The sequence below is a fragment of the Bidens hawaiensis genome, unplaced genomic scaffold (genome assembly GCF_021521415.1).
Source record: "Bidens hawaiensis isolate Kalapana, Puna unplaced genomic scaffold, B.hawaiensis_p1.1 tig00066027_1, whole genome shotgun sequence".
Taxonomy (NCBI): Eukaryota; Viridiplantae; Streptophyta; class Magnoliopsida; order Asterales; family Asteraceae; genus Bidens; species Bidens hawaiensis.
The window spans coordinates 31712-39939 of NW_027506592.1; the positions used below are offsets into that span (position 1 = coordinate 31712).

An 8228-nucleotide genomic window follows, 5' to 3' on the forward strand; every position below is an offset into this window, starting at 1 on the left:
AGAGCAAACGTATGAGAAGCTTTCATTTAAAAATAAAGCAATTTGGTTGCTTGAGAGAATTTAGGGAGCTTTCGTTTTACTGGGGTTGCATGTGTTTCTTTTCTGTGTCTAATATTTATATTTTTTCGTATTTTAATTTTATTTATTGTAAAATAGTTAATAATATACTTAGGGTTTGATAATGAAAGAGTTTCACAAATAAATGAGATGCTATAACTCATTTAAAAGCTATGGGTTTCGTGAAATACATGACCCGCTTATTTTTTTTCTTAAAAAATTGGATATTAATTTTTACTGTTATGTTATAAGATTTCCATATTAAATATTTTGTGAGATTAATTTTTAATATAATTAGTTTTTATAACCCGTTTAAGGTTATCTGGGTTTGGTGAGACTCCATACCTGTGAATTCGGATCAAATGCATGAGAAGTCTTCATTTACAAATAAAATAATCTGGTGGCTTAAGTGAATGTAAGAAGCAACCAGAGAACTTTTAAATGTTTCATTTACATATATTTAAGATTAAGATTTTAGTTCAATAGTTTTTCTTTTCTTTTCCTTTTTTTCTTTCTTTTTTACTTTTTTTCCTTTCTTAATTATAAATAATATATTTAAAAAAATGAATATTAATTTTTAATATATCCCTATTTTATAGGATTTTCATATCAAATATTTAATGAGATTAATTTATAATATAATGAGATTTTATAACTCGTTTAAGGGCTATCTGGGTTTGGTGAGATCCATGGTCATGAATTCAGGTCAAATTCATGAGAAGTCTTCATATAAAAATAAAACAATTTGGTGGCTTGAGAGAATTTAAGGAGTTTTCGTTTATATATATTTAAGATTATAGAAGATTCTTAAACCAATTTCAAACTAATGGTTCAGATCAGATTGAACTAGTTTAACCCAAACCGGTTTCAAATTCTGTTTTGGATTAGATCCAATGAAAACTAACCGACCCGGTTGTAACCCGTTTCAACAGATATATTCTCCAACTAACTTTAACTCGTGGATCGGATTGAAAAGCGATTTCGTATCCTAAACCAATTTGAATTTGCACCTCTAATTGAGTCGTATGTAATATGATACATTTTTTCTCAAACGATAGGCTATTATTAAAACTTTCATAAACGATAGGCTATCAATTAAAGTGTGATACCAACGTGTTGCTTTATTATAATTTATTATATGTTAGTCCTTATTTATATACTATGGTTTTTTAGTTTATATATCAATATGAACTACTTAGAGTTGTCAATGCAATATGATGAGAATTTTGTACATACATATCTATAATCTAACCTACTAAAGCACATGCAAATGCAAAAGTTATTTACAATAATAAAGAATACTTTACTTTAAACATAACTTTATTAATTTTCAATTAAACTTGTGATAACAAAGCTTAAAAAAGGTTAATTAATCTTTTGTTTTGAAAACGATCAAGATTTAAGATTATAAATCTTGTAAAATTATTTATTTATTAAAGATGATTATATACCAAAAACTTGTCTCTATACACTTTTATTAATTCTCTTAAGTCACAATGGTTATCAATCATACAAACAAACATATTGAACATAAAGAATCCATCCAAGGAAGCAGGCATCAAAGAAATGCATTCATGAAGATTGACTGCCACAACATAAATATGTTGTGAAATTAGAGATGGCAAAATCAACCTTAAACAAAGATAACAAAATTTACAATAATGAGATTTTTATAAAGTCATGACGCCTTCCAAAGTTTTAGCTAAAGTTTTGTAAATTGGTTTAAAATATTTGAAGTTCAAATGAGTAGTAACTGAAACCTACAATACGAGGAAAGTCGATCTTCTAAGTATTTTATTATTGGGGACAACAAACAACATAAAAGAGTTAAAGCCAAAAATAAAAATGGAATGCATTGTTGGAACTTGGAAGTAATTTCCAATTTAATAGGCCTGTCACGTGTAAGTGACATGGTTGGACCTATTAGGCCCGTGATATTCATTATTATGTAATGGATTTATGATGTTGCAATTATGGTTTATTATATCTGGTAATGTCTTGACTAGCAAGTTATGTTAGTCTATATAAACCGAGTTATGGTTAGACATTATGTAGGCTGAAGTTGATGTAGCCGAGTTAGGGTTCATCAAGAGTCAAATCGAGTTAAGATTTGAGATATTGTAATCGGTTTTTTGAGTTATATTTGATTATTTTCTTATTAATAAACAAGAGTTATTTGCTTACATCATGTTTGATTATCGATTAGGCACTTGATGCATCATGCATACTTTACAAAATATGAAAAGTCATATTACCAATTTGATGAAATTTCTAAAGCTTGTGTGTAACAATCAAAGAATACCTTTGAATATCTTAAGATATGTCCTAATTAAATGGATACAAGTTACAAAATTAGTGAAGACAATGCAGGCCCGGCTCCGAGAAAGCAAAAAAACTTTTGGGCCGAAGGCGAATTTTTTTTTGAGTCTTAATTAAAAGGAGTATTTTGTTGGTTTATACAATTAAATTTTTATATAGGTTTACTTGGTTAAAATTTGGGTTGTGTAAAAAATTTTTGTATAAATATAGGATTAAAAATGTCTCAAATGAGACTTGAACCCACAACCTTTTGGTTGAGAATAATACCCCTTTGTCACTAGACCAAGCTAGTGGTCATGTAATTAAGTTTAAACATTAAATATACATATTATTTTTAATAAAAATTTATATAATTTAAAAAAAAAAATTCGGGCCTAACGAAGTGTCGGGCCTGTGGTCGTCGACCACCCCGCCACCCCTATGGGCCGGCCTTGAGACAATGCATAACATTCGCAACACAAAAATCAAGTTTGATGCGGATTGGTCGTCCACAGCCGCATGAAGCAACAACGGGGAGGTCAGTCCTCATCTTCCTTGCTATGTGTTTGGTCTCTTGCTCTAACTAACTTCTTCACCCCTTTTGATCTTATAATTCAATTCACACATCTAAGTAATCTCTCTCTAGCTTCCTTCATAATTAAAGAAGAGAGATAAAAAAAGTTAAGAGCAAAAATAAGAGTTGTTCTACAACTAAACATAATCAATATTCTTGTGGTGTTGTTAGGTTATTACTCTTTGTAACATGATTAGTTTGTGAGGGGTTCACCTTATTTTTTTTTACGAACACACATGTTCTGATATCGTTTTAGGATCGGGTTTTTCACTTAGAGCACACATGCAAACGATGATTTTACTAAGTATTAAGATTAGTGAAAACAATCTTAATACTCACTCAAATGAATTGTCTTACAAATTATGAAAAGACTTCTTATCAAGAGCGTACTTCAACTTTAAGCTCCAATGTAAATTTCACTTAGACAAAACACTCTTACATGCATAATATTTATAACCATTCCTAAGTGGGATATTTATACATGGGCCTGAAGAGCTATAAAACACACACACACACAGCGCAATCTCAATATCACAAAACCGTCAATCTTGAGCTCTATAATCAATAAGAACCATTGTTATAGATGAGAAGTGCACATTCATAAAACACCACTATAATGGGTAGAGCTTCATTAGTTTTAAATAAATAATAAAAACAACCTTTTAAAAAAGAGTTCAACCATCTCTTTACATGTGGCTCAGTGGTCAAAGACCAGGGTTGTCTAATAGAAACTCAAGTTCGATCCTTACTTATAACACTTTGAGTGGATATTAATAATGAAATATTTGAGTTAGCATTTGTGAGGTTGTCAGTTTAAATTACGAGCCCACCCGAGTTTTAGTCCCACCCTGTGTTATGCCAAAGAGTTCCACTTTTGTGGTGGCACAATCAGTGTTGCAAAAATCCCGACTAGTCACCAATTAATCCCAGATTAATCGTTAGTCCCCACTTTACTGATTAATTTTGGGCTAGTCGGCCAATGGTTAAATCCGGCCAAAATTGGTGGTTTCCGGTCAAATCCGGCCAAAATCGGCAGTTTCTGGCAAGATTCCGACCAAAATCAGCGGTTTTCGGTAAGATTCCGACCAAAATCAGTGGTTCCGCACGAGATTTCAACAAAAACTAGTGGATTCAAGCGAGATTTCAGCCAAAATATATTTGTGTATGTCAAAACTGGAGATTACATATAAAAATGTGTGCATATATGTATAAAACTGAAAATTATGCATTAAAATCCGATCCGATTAATCCTGATTAATCTCGATTAATCACTAGTCCCCACACCACCCCCGACTAGCGACTAGCGATCTTTTCAACACTGGGCACAATGACTGTAATTTGGCAGCCAACACTTAGGGATGACAAAGAAACCCGAATCCGATGAGAAAACCCGAAACCCGGCGTAAATGGGACTGGTAAAACCCGACCCATTAGGGTTTGGGACTAGTTTTAAAACTTTTCGTGGGTTTGGGACGGGTTTGGGATTTCTAATATACCCGATTTCCCGACCCAATTAACCAATAACATAAACCCATTTACCCGATTATATACCCGATGTACCCGATATAGATTATTATATTATAAATATACTATATTCCAAATAAATTATTTGTCGAAACTTGGTTATGTTAATTATTTGAGATATTTTATCTTTATGGTAACCATCTTTGTAATCGATTAGTTATATTTTGTCAAAACCCGTTTTGAGCCGGGTATACTCGACGGGTATTTTATCAAACCCGATAGGAAACCCGAAACCCGATGGGTAATTACCCTATTTAAACCTGGTGGTTTGGAACGGGTTTGGGATGGACTTTAATAACCGGGTATGGGTTTGAGAATACATAAACCCGACCCATTGCCATCCCTACCAACAATATGGTTTCCCAAGGAAACGACCAAACCAAACTCTGAAATTAGCATATGTCCGGTTAAAATAACATAATCTAACCAGAGTGAGATAACAAAACTCTCCAACTTAACAATTGCATTAACACAATATATGGTCGTTTAAAAAAAACAAAAAAGTGCAACCAAACATAAATCAGTCAGTTATATTCCAGTCGAAGCATTTGACTTGATTCAACACCATTACTCGAACCTCAAACCCGCCGATTCAATGCATCCAAACCATCCATACACATACACATGCCTAATCTCAATCAATTCACCATAAAACCCAGCAGCAGCATTAAGCACACCGTACACGCACTAGCCAACTTCTACGCCTCACAACTCCAATTATGTTCCAAACAAGCACCACCACCACCACCATCATCCTCCTCAACTCTCCAAATGATCCATGCCCACATGATCGGATCCGGGTTCAGGCCACAATCCCACATCCTCAATCGCTTAATGGACCTATACTGCAAATCCTCCAACATTGTATATGCCCGCCAACTGTTCGACCAAATTACCGAACCAGATATCGTCGCCCGAACCACGTTTATCACCGCCTATTCCGCCTCGGGTGATTTAAAACTAGCAAGGGCAATATTTAACACCACTCCGTTAAACACCCGCGATACGGTTTCTTACAATGCGATGATAACGGGCTGCGCTCATAATAAAGACGGTAACACTGCGATCAAGTTGTTTTGTGAAATGAAAAGATATGATTTTCGGCCCGATAACTATACTTACACTAGCATGTTATCTGGGCTGTCGCTTGTGGCGGAATATGAATCACATTGTCAGCAATTGCATTGTGAGATTGTGAAGTCGGGGACGGGGTTTGTTACATCGGTTGTGAACGCGCTTATTTCTGTTTACGTGAGGTGTGCGGCTTCACCTTTTGTAAGGCCGTCTTTGTTGATGGATGCTGCATGGAAACTCTTTGATGAGATGCCTGTTAAAGATGAGTTATCGTGGACCACACTTATAACCGGGTATATAAGAAATGATGATTTGTACAGTGCGCGACATGTGTTTGATTGTATGAATCATAAATTAGTAGTGGCGTGGAATGCTTTGATTTCTGGATACACGCATAAAGGGTATGTTTTTGAAGCCCTAGAATTGTCCCGAAAGATGCATTTGTTAGAAATCAAATTTGATGAGTTTACTTACACAGGTATCCTTGGTGCTTGTGCTAGTTCCAAATTATTTCTACATGGAAAACAAGTGCATGCTTACATAATTAAGACGGTTCAAAATCCATCCCGGGACTTTTTATTTAGTGTTAACAATGCGTTGATCGCGCTATATTGGAAATGCGGTAAAATAAATGATGCAAGGAGAATATTTGATAAAATGCCTATACGGGATCTTGTTTCATGGAATACGATTTTATCTGCTTATGTGGATGCAGGCCGAATCGAAGAAGCGAAATCGTTTTTTAATAAAATCCCAGAAAAGAACGAGTTAACATGGAGTGTTATGATATCTGGATTTGCGCAAAATGGGTTAGGTGAAGAGGGTTTAAAGCTTTTTAACCAAATGAGATCACATGACTGTCAACCGTGCGATTATTCATTTGCGGGTGCGATAATATCATGTGCGATACTTGCATCTTTAGACCACGGGCGCCAGCTTCACTCTCAACTTATCCAATCGGGTTTCGAATCGAGTTTATCCGCATCAAATTCGTTAATCACAATGTATGCTCGATGTGGTGTTCTTCAAGATTCCCAGTGTGTTTTTGATACCATGAGTGTTTTAGACTCGGTTTCTTGGAACTCAATGATTGCAGCTTTAGGGCAGCATGGATACGGTGGTCAAGCGGGTGACCTTTTTGAACAAATGCTGAAAGAAGATATTGTTCCCGACCGAATCACATTCCTCACGATACTCTCCTCGTGTACTCACGCGGGTCTAGTTGACCAAGGTCAACGCTATTTCAACTCTATGGCTGAGTTGCATAACATAACCCCGGGTGAAGATCATTATGGTCGGTTAATCGACTTGCTTTGTAGAGCGGGCCGATTTACCGAAGCGAATGATATCATTCAAAAGCTGCCATTCAATCCGGGAGTACCGATATGGGAAGCATTACTCGGTGGATGCAGAATACACGGAAACCCAGAATTAGGAATCGAAGCAGCTGAAAAACTGTTTGAACTAATTCCACATCATGATGGGACCTACATACTTCTATCCAACATGTATGCAACTTTAGGCAAATGGGCAGATGTTTCTAGAATTAGAAACATGATGCGTGTTCGTGGAGTGAAGAAAGAACCCGCGTGTAGTTGGATTGAAGTAGACAACATGGTTCATGTGTTTTTGGTAGATGATACTAAACACCCTGAGGTTCAGATGGTGTACAAGTATCTTGAGGAATTGGTGTTAAAAATGAGAAAATTAGGGTATGTTCCGGATACAAAGTTTGTGTTGCACGATATGGAGAATGAGCAAAAGGAATACGCGTTGTCTACACATAGTGAAAAACTTGCGGTTGCTTTCGGGCTTTTGAAGCTTCCTTCGGGAGCCATGATCAGGGTTTTCAAAAATATTAGGATTTGTGGGGATTGTCATAGCGCGTTTAAGTATATGTCGCGAGTTGTGGGGAGAGAAATTGTTGTAAGAGATGGGAAAAGGTTTCATCATTTTAGAAATGGGAATTGCTCTTGTGGGAATTATTGGTGAAAAGGTTAATCATTTTAAAGATTTTCTCTTTTTGTTTACAATATGTTTGAAACTTAAAATAGGTCTAGGTAGAAAGTTTTAGATATAAGTTTTGAGTTCTGAAGTGTCTGAATCAATTAGCAGCTTGGACTCACATACATTGAGATATATTCTTTTATAAAATATTTTTGTTATGAAATTCCATTTTTGTGTACTTGCATATCCTTAATAAAATGACAATTACTGTTTGTTTATTGCTTACAAGTTGATAGCAATAGCAGGAGATACAACAGCTTACAACTGTCTTGCATCACCTTCAAGCAAACTTTTGTATCAAGTTTTAAAAAATAGTTGTATTTTCCCAATTGTGAAAAAATTGGCACCCTAACTTTCAACTCATGAGTTTCTCATCAAATCGTGTTATTATATCTTGTCTTGGGTTGAACATTTGAGATTATAATTTAGTATTGTAACAACTAAAATCATTGTTGTTGAATCCATCACAATCGAAGTTTTATATAATTTACTATAAAACGATTACAATAAAGTGGCAGGCAAACGGGCAACATGCTTAATATAACAAATTTACAAAACAGCTATTGACCCCAAAAAAAAAATAATAAAAAAAAATAAAAAAAATAAAAAATTGCTGGTAATTTCTATTAGATATTTGTTTTGGAGTAAACTGTCAGGTCCAGCTACCCCTTCCCTCTTTTCCTGACAAAATCCG

General features: G+C 34.9%; 1 pseudogene; it reads left to right on the top strand.

Annotated features, from left to right (window-relative positions):
• The first annotated feature begins 4978 nt into the window (after positions 1-4978).
• Positions 4979-7928, top strand: LOC143618234 (pentatricopeptide repeat-containing protein At1g25360 pseudogene; annotated as a pseudogene).
• Positions 7929-8228: the final 300 nt, after the last annotated feature.